The sequence below is a fragment of the Equus asinus genome, chromosome 4 (genome assembly GCF_041296235.1).
Source record: "Equus asinus isolate D_3611 breed Donkey chromosome 4, EquAss-T2T_v2, whole genome shotgun sequence".
Taxonomy (NCBI): Eukaryota; Metazoa; Chordata; class Mammalia; order Perissodactyla; family Equidae; genus Equus; species Equus asinus.
Genome location: NC_091793.1, coordinates 67,028,355 through 67,047,241, shown reverse-complemented (window position 1 = coordinate 67,047,241; position 18,887 = coordinate 67,028,355).

The window sequence follows — 18,887 nt, the reverse complement described above, 5'->3', positions numbered from 1 at the left end:
CTTCACCAGTAAAATTTTTCTAATTTTTTTAATAAAAATAACATCAAATAAATTCCTCCAGAGAACTAAAAATGAAAACACTTCCCAAATCCTATTATATTTTACATATTACAAATAAGCAGAGATTGAAATTTAAAAAAAAAACAAAAAAGAATGGCATTATAGTTTCCTCAAATAACATCCACTTTCTAGGAATAAATCTAAGTAAAAGTGTGCAAAATTTATATGCCAGGAAGCTACAAGATACTATTGAGATAAATTAAAAATATCTAATGTGTTCATGGGGTGCAAGATTAAATAGTTAAAGATGTCAATTTTCCTTCATTTTTTCTATAAACTGAAAACAATCCAAATGAAAATTTCAGCAGCTGTTTTGGTGGGAATTGACAAATTAATTCTAAAATTTATATGGGAATACACCTAGCCCAAAATATCCAAGACAGTCTTGAAAAAGAACAAAGTGACCAAAAAATATCATCTTATTATAAATCTGCAATAATTAAAACAGTGTGTTATTAGTGAAAGGGTAGACAGTACATCAGCTGAACAGAATAGAGTATCCAGAAGCAAGCTCACACATATGCACACTGATTTTGTGATAAAGCAGCAATACAGAATATTGGAGAAATAACAGAATCGTTAATGTGTTGCTAGATCAGTTGGATATCCATATGTTTAAAAAAAATGAACATTCACTCCTACCTCACATTTTACACAAAAGCAATAGATTGATTGTAGATCTCTATTTAAGAGGTAAAATAATAAAATTTCTAAAGTACATTATCTTTATGACAATAAGATCAGCAAAGCTTTCTTAAACAGGATGCTAGTATGCTAACAATAAAGGAATTCGTGTAAAAATTCACTATATTAATGTTAAGAACTTCTTTGTATCAAAGATATCATAAAAGAGTGAAAAAAGCAAGCTTCACAGTGGAAAAGTGTTAGCTACGTATAACCATATAACAATGGATTCCATTCAGAATATATAAAAATCTCTTACAGGGGCTGGCCCAGTGGTGTAGTGGTTAAGTTTGCGTGCTCCACTTTGGCGGTCCAGGGTTCACAGGTTCGGATCCCAGGTGCAGACCTAGCACTGCTCATGAAGCCATGCTGTGGTGGCATCTCACATAAAAAATAGAGGAAGATTGGCAGAGATGTTAGCTCAGCGACAATCTTCTTCACACACACACACACACACACAGACACATACACACAACTCCCCCACAAAAAAACTTACAAATCAACAAGAAAATTGAATATAAAAGTGGACACAAGTCTTGAAAAAAACTCTTTAGAAAAAAGGATATCCAAATACATATGTGAAAAATGCTCAGTGTCATTGGGAATCAGGGAAAGGCAAATTAAAATAGCAATAGAATGCAACTATATACCCAGCAGAGTGGCTACAAGAAAAAGGCTGATGATACTCTGTGTTAGGACAACTGGAATTTTCAAATATTGCTGGTGGGAGAATAAAAGTAAAACAAAACACTTCCAAAAACTGGCTAAATACATATATTCATTAGGACTAAGCAATTCCACTGCTGAATATATATACGAGAAAGTAATGCATATGTTTTTCAAAAGACATGTATGAGAATGAGTACAGCAGCCTAATTCATAATAGGATCAAACTGGGAATAACCAAGTTCTCATCAGTAATAGAGTGAAAAAAATAAATTGTGGCATTTTTAACAAAGGAATATGATATAACAACAAACTACAACTCTTTGCAAAAGCATGGGTGAATCTTGCAAGCACTGTTTTGCACAAAATAAATCAAACAGAAAAGAGCAAGTATAATATGAGTCTACTTATGTAAGTGCAAAAATAGACATAACCAGTGCGTACTGTTAGAAGTCAGGCAAGTGGCTGCCTTTGCACGGAGAGTGGAGATGGTTACTGGGGCACCAAGTACTCTTCTGAGATGCTTCTTAGTGTTCTTTTCTTGATCTGGGTGCTAGTTACACAATTGTGTTCACTTCGCATAAGTCGTTCAGCCTGTACACTCACCTAAGTACTTTTCTATATGCATATTGTTCTTCAATAAAAATATTTATCAAAAATAGTTCTAGGGTTCCAAATGAGTGACTTCAGTTTAGTGACTTTCCTTATTGAAAGTTGTGGTTTGCTTCCATCTGGATAAACTATTCAGTCCAATTGTTCTGAATGAAGTACCTGAAGAATGAGTCAAAGTCATAGGACCACTATAATTTCTTCAACTGAAAAGAAATTCTATTAACCAACTCAGAAAAAAATCAGAGTCCCAATTGAAACTGTTTATTTAGTTGGAAAACTGCGTGACACAAGATTTATGTCACAAGACCTGAGAAGTAAAGGGCTGAGTATGGGCCAATTTGAAGACCATCTCATGTTCACATTAACTTTGTGTTTTATGCTGTGAAATAGTTATGAATAAGCTAATGCATCTCACCCCAAATCTCCTCACTTGAGACTCCCAATGCTATAGGGGAAAGGGAAAATAATAATAATGACAATAACAATAATTACATAAAATTCATATAGTGGGGTGATGTCAGTGAAAATAGCAGAGGAAGGAACTTTAAATTCTGTCCTTCCATAAAAGCAATAAAACAGCTGGCAAAAACTCTCCGAATCAACTTTATTTTTTTTAATCTCTGGAAATCAACTCAGAGTTGCAACAATCTGAACTGTCTAGTGGCTCCCTGAAAAACTGGCTTGAAAGACTTGTCTTTGTTTCATCTGACTCAGAACTTGCCCAGTGCTAAAACCACTATCTAGGGAGTGTTTGCTGAAAACATTTATAGGCAAATGTTTTAGTTGCTGATGCCTGAGGCAACAGATAAAAATTGGGACAAACAATGTACTAATCAAAAAGCTTATGGGAATGCTAGGAAATGAGATGGCCATAACGACTTTGGAAAGCTGATGTATTCTTGGGAATCCAGAAGGCCATGTGCATGTGTAGGGCTGCACACATGCTCAGGAAAGTCCTGAGAGAGCCCTGCCTTCTTACCTCTCACTAATCTTGAGTCTCTGTGCAAATAGGAAGTGCAGGCTAAGGCGCAGTGCAGCTCCCTGGCTGAGCGTGAAAACAGTGCTCCAACATGTACACGGGACCCTCCTGAGGAAGACCGGGGGTTTTTGGTTTCAGGTATTTGAGGAAATCTCTGGTCACTCATTAGCTGACCAATAAGGTCATGGAACAGAGACTGCAATTTCACACCTGAAAAGGAATACAGACCTTATAGGTTAGTTCAGAACAGACACTAAACAAACAACTACAAATTCAATAAACAGAAACAACAACAAACCCAGGGGAAGGAGAGTGATCCGATTTCCAGAGCTGCCACATTATAATAGTCAAATGCCCACAGTTTTCAACAAAAAATTATGAGACAGGCAAAGAAACAAGAAAGTATGGATGATACACAGGGAAAAAAAAATAAAAACAGTTCTTGAGGAAGCCCTGACATGGGATTTTTCTGCTTAAAGACTTTAAATCAGCTATTTTAAATATGTTCACAGAAGTAAAGGAAATGATTTTTAAAGAACTAAAGAAACATAAAAGCAAGGCCTTGCCAAATCAAGAATATCAATAAAGAGATAGAAATTATTTAAAAAATAGAAATTAAAGCGTTTAAAAGCATAATAACTAAAATGAAAAATTAAAAACTTACTATAGTGGTTCAACAGCACTTGCAAGGAGGCAGGAGAAAGAATTGGTGAACTTGAAGATACATCAATTTAGACTATCCAGTCTGAGAAATGAAAAGTCAAAGATTGAGAAAAATAAACAGAACCTCAAAGACCTATGGGATGTATGGGACATCACCAAATGCACTAATTATGCATAATGAGAGTCCCTGAAGGAGAGGAGAGAAAAAGTAGTAGAAAGAGTGTTTGAAGGAATAATGACCAAAACTTCCTAAACATTAATCTATACAGGATAAATTCAAAGGGCTCCACACCTAGACACAACATAATCGAACTGCCAAAAGCCAAAAACAAAGATAGAATCTTGAAATAAGCAAGAGAGAAGTGACTCATCACATGCTAGAGATCCTCAATAACATTAATAGCTCATTTCTCATCCGAAAGCGTAAGGGCCAGAAGGCTTTATGATGACATATTCAAGGAACTGAAAGAAAAAAAAAAAATCTATCAGCAAAGAATTCTCTGGCAAAACTATCCTTCAGAAAGGGGGGAGAAATTCAGACATTCCCAGATAAACAAAACCTGAGAGAATATGTAGCTAGCAGATAGTCCACAAAAGAAAGTGTATAGCATGTCCTTTAAGCTGAAATGAAATATCACTAGACGGTAACTCACATCCACATGAAAAGACAAAGAACACCAGTAAAGTTAGCTTGTGGGTAAATATAAAAGACAGTGTGCATGCATTCTTTGTTTGTAACTCCTTTTTTAATGTATGCCTTCAAAGATAGTTGTATAAAGCAATATTTATAAATCTATGTTGATGGGCAGACAGTGTAAAATGATGGAATTTAAAACAATAACACCATAAAGAGGTGAGGTTTCAAAGTGGAGCCACATGGGAGAAAAGTTTTTTATACTATTGAAATTAAAATGGCATTAATCTGAAGTAGATTATTATAAATTAAGTTGTCAGTTGTAATCCCCAGGCAACCACCAAGAAAATAACTAAAGAGTATATAGTAAATGAAATGACAAGGTAATTAAAATGGCACACTAGTGAATTTAAATTTAGAATTAAACCCAAAACATATACACTGGATAAGGGGTTAATATCCAAAAAATATCAAGAACTCACACAATTCAATAGCAAAAAATTTCAAGTAATCTGATTAAAATATGGACAGAGGAGCTCAGTAGACATTTTTCCAAAGAAGACAGCCCAATGGCCAACAAATATATGAAAATATACTCAACATCATCATCAAGGAGATGCAAATCTAAACCACAACCACATTTCACTCCACACGTGTTAAAGTGGCTATCAAGAAGACAGGCAATAACAAGGGCTGGCAAAGTTGTGAAGAAAAGGGACAATATTACTTATACATGTATGATATTACTTAATATGGAATCTAAAAAAGCCAAACTCATAAAAATAGAGAGTAAAATGGTTATTTACCAGAGGGTGGGGAGTTAGGACAGATATTTTTAAGGGTATAAATTTACAAGAAGTAGTAAATAAACTGTAGAAATCTAATGCATGGTATAGTGAAATAGATAACAATATTGTATCACAGTCATCAAAATTGCTAAGAGGACTACTACTTAATTTTCCTAACCCTTAAAAAGGAAAGGATAATTACGTAATGTGAGGTGCTAATTATTGTTGAAAAGGCAATCATATTACTATATATAAATGTGTCAAATAAACCTATTGTACACCATAAATTTACAGTGTTACATGTTAAATATATTTCAATAAAAAAGTAAATTTAACACAAAAGAATGCAGTAATGGAAGAAGTGAGGAAAAAAAAGACTCAAGACATATAGAAAACAAGTAGCAAAAGGGCAGAAGTAGGGGCTGGTCCTGTGGCCTGGTGCTTAAGTTTGGTGCACTCTGCTTCAATGGCTCAGGTTTGCTTCTCATGTGAGGCCATGGGAACTCATTGACGGCCATGCTGTGGTGGTGACCCACGTACAAAATAGAGGAAGATTGGCATAGATGTTAGCTCAGGGTGAATCTTCCTCATCAAAACAAAAGAAAAAGAAAGGGCAGAAGTAAGTCCTTCCTTACCAATGATTATATTAACGTAAATGAAGTAAACTCTCCAATTAAAAGGTAGACACTGACAGAATGATAAAAAACGTGATCCAACTAAATGCTGTCTTGAAGAGATTCATTTCAGTTTCAAAGCCACAATTATGTTGAAAGTAAAGAATGGACTAAGATATATTACGCAAATAGTAGCCAAAAGAGAACTGAGGTGGCTATACTGATATTAAACAAATTAGACTTTAAAGCAAAAATTGTTACTAGGGACAAAGAAGGACATTATATATTGATATAAGGGCTAATCCATCAAGATATAACAACTATAAACACATGTAGACCTAACAATAGAGCTCTAAAATGCATGAAGAATGACAGAATTGAAATGAGAAATAGACAGTAGTTGAAGATTTCAATATCCTCCTTTCAATAATGGATAGTACAACCATCTGTGACTTTGTCTATCAAAGTCTACCATGACTTTGTTGATAGAAAGTCAACAAAGAAAAAGAAGATTTGAACAACACTATAAGCCAAGTAGACCTAACAAATATCTATGGAACACTCTACCCAACAACTGCCAAATACACATTCTTCTCAAGTGAACATAGCACAATCCCCAGGATAGACCATATGTTAGGCTTATGTCTTAATAAATTTAAAATGATTTAAATCATACAAAGTATAGTTTCTGACTATGATGAAATGAAATTAGAAATGAACAATAGAAGGAAACCTGAAAAATTCACCAAATTTGGAAATTAATACACTCCTAAATAACCAATGAGTTAAAAGAGAAATTACACAGGAAATTAGAAAATAATTTTTGATGAATAGAGCAAAACACAATATATCAAAACTTATGAGATGCAGTGAAAGCTGTGCTCAGAGGGAAATTCATGGCTGTAAATTCCTATAATAAAAAAGAAGAGAGATTTCAGATCAATATTCTAACCATTTACCTCAAAGAAATGGAAAAAGAACAGCCAATTTAACCAAAGGCAAGCAGAAGAAAGGAACTGTTAAAGATTAGAGAGGAAATAAATGACTAGAAAATAACAGAGAAAATCAGCAAAATCACAAGCTGATTCTTTAAAAAAAATCAACAAAATTGACAAACTTTTAGTTAGCCTAAGAAATAAGAGAGAATACTCAAATTAATAAATCCTGGGATGAAATAGAGGACATTACTAATAATCTTCCAGAAATGAAAGGGATTATAAGGAAATGCTATAAATAAGTGTATGCCAACAAATTAGATAAAGTAGATGAAATAGACAATTACCTAGGAGCAAACTACCAAAAATGACTCAAAAAATAGAGTACCTAAATAGACCTATAACAAATAAAGAGATTGAGTTATTAATCATAAAACTTTCAGTGAAGAAAGTCAGGACACAAATGGCTTTACTGGTAAATTCTACCAAATATGTTGAGAAGAACTGACACCAATCGTCTTCAAACTCTTGCAAACTACACAAGAAGAGAAAGTATTTCCCCATTCATCTTATGGGGCCAGTATTATCCTGATACTAAAGTCAGACAAAGAAAACACGAGAAATGTAAACTATAGACTAATATCTCTTATAAATGGAGATGCAAGAAAGTCAACAAATAGTAGGAACTCTATCTAGCAGTGTTTTAAAAGGATTGTACACTATGTTCAAATGGGATTTCTCCTAGGAATGCAGTTTGTTCAACATACATGAATCAATCAACATAATAAAACATACAAGGACAAAAACTATACAATCATCTCAATTGAAGCAGAAAAACATATTTGGCAAAATCCAATACTACTTAATGACTTAAATAGCCAAGGAACTAGAACTGAAAGGAAACTTCTTCAACCTAATAAAGGGCATCTACGGAAAACCTGCAGCTAACATCTTACACAATGGTCAACGAATGAAAGCAAGCTCCAGAAGGTCGGGAATAAGACAAGGATTTCCACCCTCACCACTTCTATTTAACGTTTTGCTAGAGGTTCTAGACATTGCGATTGCGCGAGAAAAGGAAATAAAGTGCACTCATATTGGAAAGGAAGAATTAAAACTATCTCTACTTCAGATGACATGGTTTTATATGTAGAAACTGTAAAGAACACACACATGCACACAAACACACACAAAACTACTAGAGCTAATAAATGAGTTCAACAAAGTTGTAGGATACAAGATCAATATACAAAAATGAGTTGTAGTCGTCTACACTAGCAATGAATAACCTGCAAATGAAATAGGAAAATAACTCCATTTACAACAGCATCAAAAGACATAAAATACTTAGGAATAAATTCAACCAAAGAACGACAAAACTTGTACACCAAAAACTACAAAAAATTGTGAAAGAAATTAAAGACCTAAACAAACATAAAGGCATCCTATATTTATGAAAGACAGAATATTGTTAAGATGACAGTATTCACCAAATTGATCTGTCAATACAATTCCTACCAGAATTCTTTCCACCTTGTCTGCAGAAATGGAAAAGCTAGTCCTAAAACTTGTATGGAAATGTATGCGACTCTAAATAATTTTGAAAAAGAAGAACAAAGTTGGAAGACTTACATTTCCTGAATTCAAAACTTATCACAAAGTTACGGTAATCAAGACAGTGCGGTAATGGTGGAAACCAAAAAGTGGAAACAGCCCAAATGTTCAACAACTGATGAATGTGGTAAACAGTGTGGTATATACACACATTAGAATATTATTCAGTTATAAAAGAAGAATGAAATACTGATTAATGCAACATGGATGGACCTTAAAAACTTTATTCTAAATGAAAGAAGCCAGAAGCAAAAGGCCATATATTGTATGAATCTACTTATATAAAATGTCTAGATAGGCAAATCCGTAGAAATAGAGAGTAGACTGTTGGTTGCCAGAGGAGGAGGAGGGAGGGGAATTGGGAGAGACTGGTAACAGAATGGGTTTCTTTTTGGGGTGATGAAAATATTCTGGAATTAGATCATGATGATGGTCGCGCAATATTGTGAGTATACTAAAAACTTTTGCATTGTACATTTTAAAATGATGAGTTTTATGCCTTGTGGATTATATCTCAATTTAAAAAGTGTAATATATATTATTATATATGTTATATTATCTATCTATCAATCTATCTAACCTCCAGTGCAAGTCTAAGTGCTTTACGTGCATTAACTCTTTTTATCATAATGACAATTCTATGGGAAAATTGGAGTAAAAGAGCACAGAGAAGTTAAGAAACTTGCCCGAGGTCACACAGTTAATGAGTGGTGGAGGCGGGATTTGAAGACCAGTGGCCCAATTTCATGATCCATTCTATTAACAATTGTGGAAGACCACTCTAAGAAGCCACAGTGCTGAGTACTTTATGGTATCCTATTCCTTCCTAACAAGAACCCCACAAGATGACTGTTATCATGCTTGCTTAGGAGATGAGGAAAGTGAGGCTAAATAAAGGTAACCTTGCCTATGGTCATACCTCCACTAAGATGCAGCTATACCTAGACAATGACATCAAATTGATCAAATGGCTAATATGTGAAAATCTTTGGAGTGTTTTTATACCCTGAAAGTCCAAATGCTTCTTGTTTTCTTGTACTTTGAGTCTTATTGTATTTATGTCCCCATCAATTTGCCTGACTCCAGAAGGCCCATTCACCTGCTAAATAAGTTTACATTATCAAAGAGGACAAGGAGATGACTTCAAATGAAAGCAGCTTTGTAGGCTGCCAATAAGGAGGCTGACCACAGGAAGCAGTTTTACATTAAACCACTCAACTTTATCTACGTTAGGAAGGAGGCTGGGGGCAGCGCCTCCACTGGAGGAGTCAATCACTCACTCAAACGTAACTTGTCAAAAGAAACTTCCTTTTATGACAGTTTCCAGCATAACTGGGTCTGTCAATTAAACATTGTGGTGTATGAGCTTAGGTCTGCTATTAAGAGAGGGGTAGTGATAAGGTGTTGAGTCAGAGATTACTGAGATGCAGAGAGAGAAATTTTTTATTTTTTGAGGATAAGAGAGCCCCAGAAAACTCAGAGGTAAGAAAATGGATAAAGGGTCATTTTAAGATACAGAAAATCAGGACAGCAAAACTTGGATTAACTCTGTGAATATCAGCTAGCCTCTTGCTCAGCCATAGCCCTTCAGACTCAGTGGGATGAAGGGGAAAGCATGGATGTTGAAACCAGAGAGATACGAAGTTGACTGCCCATCTTTATGAACTTGAGCAAGTTACCTAAATTCGTTGATTCCTAGTTTCAGTTTCTGCAAGATGGCAATAATAATACTTGCTTCTCAGGACTTTTATGGGGATTAATTAACAGAAAACTTCTAGTACATTATTGGTAAATGCTATTTCCTTTCCCCTTCTCCCAAATGTCCATGACTTTGTAAAGTACACACTGGTTTTTCATGCCTATATCATGAAGGGTTTCCCACTCTTTTTTCATGTTTGGCGCCCCAGTGTCCCTAACAATGAGCCTTGCAGGCCTTCCCTTATAAACTTTATTTATGGGATAGTGTTAGGTGTATACTTCAGATATAGGCTCTTTATTTTCAGTTATTTTAACCTTCCCTCTAGAATAGAAGTCCCAGACCCTTTGCCATCCAGGCATGTTTTAGGATGTATTAGTGATAATAATTTTATTATTATTCAGCTTGGATGAGGCCAAATATCTTTGCCATTGGGAAGATAGCTTGTTACTCACAGCTCCCAAGAGGAGGGGCATGCTATGCCACATCATGTAGGGCCATATGGAGAAGTACCAAGGTTGGTTAGGAGGCAGTGGGAGTGGGAGGAAAATGTGGACAAGAACCTTTATTTTGGTTTCCATGGGAAGGAACAGGTGAAGCAAGAGACGCAGGTAGTGTGGGCAATTTCCAGGGGCTCTGGGGCATAGGGGCTATCCCTGGTTGTCTGGTAGGGGGCCCTGCAGTGATTAGGGGCAGATGGATAGTGGTCTGGGGTGTGAGAATGTGATAAAGGAGGTGGTTGGGGTGTGGGCTCTGGACTGGTCGGTTTGCATGTGAAAAGCATGCTCACAGTTAAATTGTTTGCCATCTCTAGTGGTTAGCTAGCCCTGGAAGGGGCAGGTCCTCCAGGTTCTTCAAGTCCCCAGATGTCAAAACTTCAAATAAAGAAACTAGAAATCATGGTTATTACAAGGCCATATCCTAGGGATTTGGAATATAAATCCAAATTCTGGATCTAAGTGGTGGGAGACACATGGCCTTGGACAAGTCAGTCGATTTCTCTGAACCTCAGTTTCCTCATGGATAAAATAGATCTACTTCACAGGGCTGTCCTGAGGATTACATGATAGGAAGTATGTAAATTTCCTAATGCAGTATTGATTCCAGGACAAATGATTGAGCAGCAATGTGAACGGAGGGCCCATTATGTTCCAAGAACTTTTCTAGGTAACGAGGGGACAGCAGTGACGAATTCAGACAAAGTCTCTGCACCTATGTGGCTTACATTCTGGAAAAGGTATGATAGACAATAAATTAATAAGTAAATTGTGTAGTGTGTCAGATGACAATAAGAGCCCTGGAGAAAATAAGGCAGAGAGTGTTGGGAGGTGAGAGTTACAATTTACATGGGGTGTTCAGGAGAGTTAAGTCAAGTTAAGACCAAGAATAGTTGAGGGAATGAGGTGTTTGGATATCTGGGGGGAAAATACACCTGACAGAGGCAACAGAAAGTGCAAAGTCATGGAGGTGGGATAGTGCCTGGACTACTTCAAGATTACAAAGGAGGATCGAGTGTTTGGAGAAAGATGAATGAGGTAGAAAGTGGAAAGTGAGGAAGTGAGAGAGACAATAGGGGCCAGATCCTGAAGGGCATTACAGACCAAGGTAAGGTGCTTGGATGTCATGAGGAGTGTGACGAGGAGCCAACAAATGAGGGATTTGATCAGAGGAGGGGCAAGGCCTAACTTAGGAGATACTACATCTTTTTGATTTTTGTGTCATAAACAGACTGTGTTGAAAATAAAAGTATATTATTCTCAGGAGATAGCTGTGATGATCTGAGCAAAGAGGGATGTGGACTTGCATCACAGGGTGGTGATAAGGATTGGATTCTGGATAAATTATTTTAAGGTATAGATGACAGGGTTTGCTGTCAGATCAGATGAGGGGGTATTAGAGGAAGAAGGGAGTTAAGGGAGACCCCAAGTGTTTTGGCCTGAGCAACTAGAAGAATGGAGTTGCCATTAATTGAGACAGAAAAGACTCAGTGGGAGGACATGGTTTTTGCACAGGGAAAGGAGGAGGAGGAGTGGAACAGAAGGTGCTTTAGACAAATTGAGTTGGAAATGCCTATTAGTTATCCAAATGGAGATGCCCAGAGGCAGTTGGATGTATACATGGAGTACATGGAGGAGCTCTAACTGGAAGTGTAAATTTTGGAGTCATTTGCATATAAATTATATTTGAAGCCTTGAGACTTGGTGAAATAATAAAGGAGATGAACATAGAAAAGGTAAAGTAATGGGTTTTGAGAACCCTCTGGGCACAATCCTCAGCCTGACCTGAAAATCCCCCAGCCCATCAGTTCAGCCTTGTTCCCCATTCATTTTGCCCTGTTTTTTCCATAGCACCTATCACTTTCTAATATACCATTTTACTTATTTTGGTTTATGCGTTTGTCGTTCATTGTCTCTCCCACCCCACTCCCTTCCTTCCTGCAACCACCTCCTGAGGTTCAGGGGCCTTTATGTGTTTGATCAGTGATATGTTCCAAGCATCTAAAATAGTGCCTCACACTAGGTACCCAATAAATATTTGTTAAAGAAAGAACTGATGATTTTATTCATTTCTCTCTTCAGGATCTTTTGGTCTGAAAAATTTTGACTTTTAAAGGTTAACATGTCAGGAAAAGCTAGAACTTATCAGCTATCACATTAGTTGGCAGTCAACATCTTTGATGACAGGTTTGAACAAGATCTTGAAAGAAATGGAACTAAAGACACATCCTGGTCAGGAGTGAGTAGGGAGAGAAAAAATAATGTTAAGGGAGAAGGAAGGTACCAGAGAAAACCTGGGTTCTGGACTCTGCTATGATCTGTTTGGGAGTCACATAAGGCATAACATTTCCAAGACCTGGCTCATTCTAGGGACCAACTCTGACAGGAATACTTTGCTAATAATTTCGATACCGATTTAATTCACTGTAAAGTTAGGTAAGACATAAATACTTGTTAGTGAATAAATATCTGTTCCGCATTAGCTCTCTTCTAGGCAGTGTGCTAGGTATTGAGGGTACAAAAATGAATAACTACATTTAATATTCAGTTGGGTATGGTCACTTAAATAATAATAAGTGGATACATACAGGGAGATCATAGAGCAAGAGACCTCAGCTTGCCCAGTAGAGTTTGAAAGTTCTGCGAAGCAGGCATGACTTGAAGTGAGGCTTAAAAGGTGAATAGCATGAGTTTGTCAATCATCAGCCTTTTCTGGACAGTTTTTTTTACATGAATCCTGACAGCTCATAATTCCATCTTCCCAAAATGACCCAGAAGAGCACCATAGAACAACTGAGAAGTCTCAAAAGCAAAATATTTGTTCAGTCACTCTTTCACAAACATTTACTGAGTGCTTACTTTAGGTCAAACGCTGGACACAGGAAATAGCAGGTTAAAAGAATCCATGAGTGAGCCCCCTCCTTGGAGAATTTATGCTCTATAGCAGTGACTCTCAAACTTTAGGGCACATCAGAATCACTGGGAGAGCCTGGTAAAACACAGCCTGCTGGCCCCAGAATCTGAGTTGTCCATTCACTATGTCTGAGGTAGGGTAGGGCTCAATAATTTGCATTTTTAGCAAATTCCCGGGTGATGAGATGCTACTAGTCCGAAGACCACTTTGCAAACCGCTGACCTCCAGGAGAAAGGGACAGTTAAGCAGGTCAGTGATTACCAGTCAGCATAGTGAGTACATGACGCAGCAGGCAAGATTTGGGACGGCTCCAGCTGGGATTTGGAAGTGAAAATCACAGTACACAAAGCCTTCTTTGCCATACTTCCCTGGGGATTCTCTGCTGACAAGCTACAGGCTTCCTTATGATGTATCATACAGAAGAGTGTTAAAACTGTAGCCTCATAAATTCTCTCATCCAAAGAGTGTTCATGTTCACTGTCAATACTCAGAGTCTTAGCTATAAACTAAGTACATCTGGATCTTGATTGATTGCAATGAAAGAAAAATTAGGAAACATTTAATTTGTGATGATTGAAGACAATTAAAGTAGAAAATAATATACTTCATAAAATCTACAGATTTCCAAGAATTCAAGCGGCTAGTAGAATTGGGAAGAATGACTCATTTATGTCTCTATAGCAAAAAGATTTCAAATAAAGAGTTCAAATTTGCAACCAATTAACTTTAATGAATCAATATTCTTCTGTGAGTTTCAAAGTAGTCAAAAATATTTCTTGAATTACCTCTCAGTATGTAGCGTGGTGTGACATGATGAAAAGAATATCAACATGAGAGGTGGCCCACTGCCTCAAATATATTGCAGTATATCGTTAGACAAGATAATAAGGTCATGCCTATTTACCCATGCAAACATTTATTTTGCCTCTACTATACAATGGAGACCGTGTTATATGCTAGGAATACTAACACGAACAACATATAGTCCCCACCCTAAAAGATTTCATATTTCAGTGAAGCGGGCAGTGATTTGTGAAATAGTAAAGATAGGTTTAGGTTAGTGATTGCTCAAGGATTGAATGATAACAGCGATGTAGATTAGCAACAACTTTGAGGAAGAAATAATGCCTCAATTGGGTCTTACAGGAAGTTTGCCCCGTGGTTGAGTTTGGTGGAAAGGGAGGTATTCAAGGCAGAAGAACATGTTTGTTCCTACAAAGAAGTATGACATGGCATGGAACATTCAGGAACTATGAGTAGTTCAGTATGACTGAAGTCTGGGGCTGGAAAAGGAGGCAAGGCTTAGATGACAAGGGGTCTTGAATGCCTTGTTAAATAATTTGACTTAACTCTGAATCATGCTTTATGTGGACTATAGTGAATTGTATTTCCTGAAACCTTCCATCAAATGCAGTTTTGTGGATCATGAAGAATGGTCATGTTATGCATGTGTGTGTCAGGTGTTCAGGGAGGGTGGCGTTTAATCTAGAGTTTGAAGAAAAGAAATAGATCAAATCAATGTCTGTCAAATTAGAGTGAACAGGTGAGAAATTAGCAAATGAAGCGCGTGCCATTGCAGAGGGGCAGGAAGGTCTTCATGGCTGTTTGGGGAGGCCTGTTCCATTTGAAGTTCTCTAACCTAGCACGTCTAATCAGACTCTTAGGAATATTTTCCAAGAGTTTTTTATTAGTTCTCTATTGCTGTGTAACAAATTGTTACAAAACTTAATGGCCTGAAGTAGCAAATGCTTATTATCTCACAGTTTCTGTGGGTTGGGAATCTGGGCATGGCTGATCTAGGTGTCTCTGACCCAACGTCCCTCACAAGGTTGCAAGTCAGTGGGTGCTGTGGTCTCATCGGAGGGCTTCACTTGGGGAGAATTGGCTCCCAAGCTCACGCATGTGGTTGTTGGGAGGATTCATTCCAAATGTGCTATTGCACTGAGGGCCTCAGTTCCTCCATGACTGTTGGCCAAAGGCCTCCCTCAGTTCTTTGTCATGTGGACCGCTCCATAGGGGGCCTCACACATGGTAGCTGGCTTTTATTAGAGCCAGTAAGAGAGAGAGAGAGAGGTGCCCCTAGACAAAGCCACAGTCTTTTTGTAACTTAATCTTAGCTATGACATCCTATAACTTCTGCCACATTTTATTAATTAGAAGTAAGTCAGTCAGTGTGGCTCATAATCAAAGGAAAGGGAGTAGATTAAGACAGAAATTCCAGGAGGTGAGGATCATTAGGGCCACATAAGGGCTACTTACCACAGTGTGGACTCTTACTTATTTCAGAAGACTTGGTACAATTTACTGGGCAGAAAATAAGGAGCTGTTTTGATAAATGTTCTGAATCTCTGAGCAAACTCATAGGAGGAGAGCAGAGGAGGTGGAGTCCAAAATATTCTTAGCCAGGCCCTCCGTGCACTTGGCTGCCATCTGAAATAAACATGTCAGCAGGGACAGGAGACGAGCATCTGAGGAGACAGTGCATCTGAGTCAGCGAGCCTGCTGAAGTATTCTAAAAGTGAAAACCATCAGGGATTCACTGAGGTTCTATTAATCCTGTGGGAAAGCCACAGGGTCTGGCTTTTAATAGAGCGAAAGATGAGCCACGGCTGCCTCACAGAGAGGACGATGTCTCCTCCCACTTTGGCTCCCCTGCTAACGTTCTGCAAAATCTCAAATTAAAGTACATTTGTTTGTTTTAATTTTGCGCTTGTGTTTTTAAATTCCTACTAATTCCTGAAAGGGTAAAGCAGGCATAGAGTTAAAACACGATTATTTATTTGAGAATTGGGTAGGTTTTGCTGGAGCTTCTTAAGCAGGCTTTGTCAGCCACAGTAATTGATTCTTCTGGGTTTCTGGACTCATAAGGGTCTGACTAAGCTTTCAGTCCTGGTCTGCTTTACGGAGAGGAAAGAGAAATGGTTCTGAGTGCAAACTGAGGTGACATTAAAAGAGCAGCTTTCACACTCTTGGCAATGTCCAAGGAGCACTCAGGACGTTATTTCATTTAACACTTTCAAACACTGTGCACAGCCAGAGGTATCATCATCACTTGAATGAAGAAAGCGAGGTTAGGGAAGTGAGGTAACCCACTCGATGCTACTCTGGCCATAGGCGGGGCAAAAGTCAAGGTTTGGTGCAGAGCCCCTACCCGACGGCACATCTGATTCCCCACTGAGGAACAGAATCACAAAAGCAACAGACAAACAAGCAAACAAAAACAACACACTTCACACCCTTGGATTGCTTGTACCTAGAAGTCAGGCTCATGTCTCTCTGCCTTTCTTGATGCTGGTATGACTGCCGTTGCTGGCATGAGTATTGGGGCTGCACTACCAAGGGTTATCATTCAGTATGTTGAAGGAAATAAATCAAGGGCTTTGGAACATGGCACACCCAAGTTCAAATCCTAACTCCTCCTTCTACTATCTGTGTGATCTTGGTGAAGTTACTAAAACTCTCTGAACCTCAGTTTCTTCATCTGTAAAATGGAGTGAGAAGTGCCCATCAGTGTATGGTGCCTAGGAAGTGTAAGCATTTGACAAATAGAAGTTGCTTCCTCCCACTGGAGTAGGAGACTGTCAAATATTTGGTGCTCATTTGAGGGTTTGACTAGATTCCTTCATCGAATGGAAGTTTCCAAGCTGTGTTCTTAAGCACCCTTATATTTTTAATGGAAATTAGCTTGGCTATTAAAGTTGGTCTTCCTGTGAAGCATCAGTAAAATTACTTCTCCCTGAAATGTGTTTCTGTCAGACCATTATCCCCTAAACGTGGCTGAGCATTGATGAGGGATCCGCCCACCAGAGGTTCCAGCAGCCCGTGATGGAAGGGAAGGGCCACTGAATCAAAGGAGATAAACTCGTTACAGTGCACTCGAGAACACTGGCCTCCTTCCCTGATATTCCTGAACGTCGTTGTATGAAGACAAAATCACTCTCCCATTTTAAAGAAATTTTACCGCAGTTAAAGATCTAAGGAGCACTTGTAAAATGTAGATATTTACAGACTAAGAAAAAGAATGCAAAATTCAATTATGTGGTACAACTTAAACTAAGTGTTTCAGGAACAGAAAGACCCACATAACATCTAACACACAGATTCAGCTAGGAGGAAACTGAATGTCTCTCTGGTTTGTGAGCAAGTTGAATGGACATTGATGGATTTGTTTTCCTTTTAGATTAAATTGAACTTCTGATGTGAAAGTAGTTTACCAGCTTCTGATCTTGAAAGCTACATTTTTTTCCCCCTAACTAAATTTCTCTTGTTTAGATGTCTTAGCTTTCGAGCAGCTTGAAAAGTGGTATGCTGAAGTCTGGAAAGGTTCAGGAGACATTATTTACTTAGAAAATTTTGAAAGAAACACAGTGTTTGGCCAACTTTACCTTCCCTCTGGTGAAGTGGTGTCTGGCAAATGGACCCTTCACTGGGCTTGAATGCTTTCTCTCGGGCTCAAAGGCCCAAAGATATGCAAAGGAATTTTTCAGCAATTTTTCATAGCTTGACAAGATAAATATTATCTGGACTGAATGTGGACATTTGTGTAAATGAGGGCTCGCCTTTAAAGATGGAGATAGTGCATAGGAGTGCTAAGTAGATGTCAGTGTTAGCTGTTAATTAGATAATGTCTGTGCTGAGAACTTGTTTTTCTTAGCATCCGTGGACATAATCTCATCTTTAGGGTTAGCTGGTTTAAAATAGATATCTTATGCTAATTCACTGCTTAAGAAAATATTTTAATTTCAAACATTGAGGGATAACATATCTAGACATGGAAGAGACATCCACCTAAGCGTAGAATGGATGCTGTTGTTCCTGTGTGATTACAGCATTCCTAAGGACTGAGCTGTGGACTATTCAATTGTGCGAGGTTTTCCTTATATTCCAAAGTAGAGCAGGAACCTTGTGCCTTATGCAGAGCTGGGCAGCATGGCTTTGGAATAGGCCTTCTCAGTCTTGACAGTGTTGACATTTTGGGCCAGATACCTCTTTGTTGTGGAGGCTGTCCCGTGCATCATAGGATGTTTAGCAGCATCCCCAGCCTCTATTCACTAGATGTCAGTTGCATTTCACCCTAGTCTCCCATGGCAATTAAAATGCCTCAAAACATTGCCAAATATCCTCTGGGAGGCAAATTGACCAAGATGAAAACCACTATTTTATAGGAATGTCTACCATGCTCCAAAACATTTTCCTTTGTTCTGTTGTCTCAGAATCTGACACTATTGTTTTCTTCTTCTTCCTCCTCCTCTTCCTCCTTATCCATCTCCACCACCTCCACTGCCACCACTGCCACCATCATCATCATCATGCTATTTAACAGTTATTCTTAGGACACTGATCTTGTATATACAACAAATATTTACCAAACATGGATTGAGACTTAGAGTATGTGTCAGAGAATGGTGTGAGAAAAGTCTGGAAGGCAGATGGGCAGGAGGACCATGGAGAGTCTCAGATGCCACGGCAAGGGACTGGAGATACATACACACATGATTATATACAGATAATGTAATGGGCAGGGCAAGACC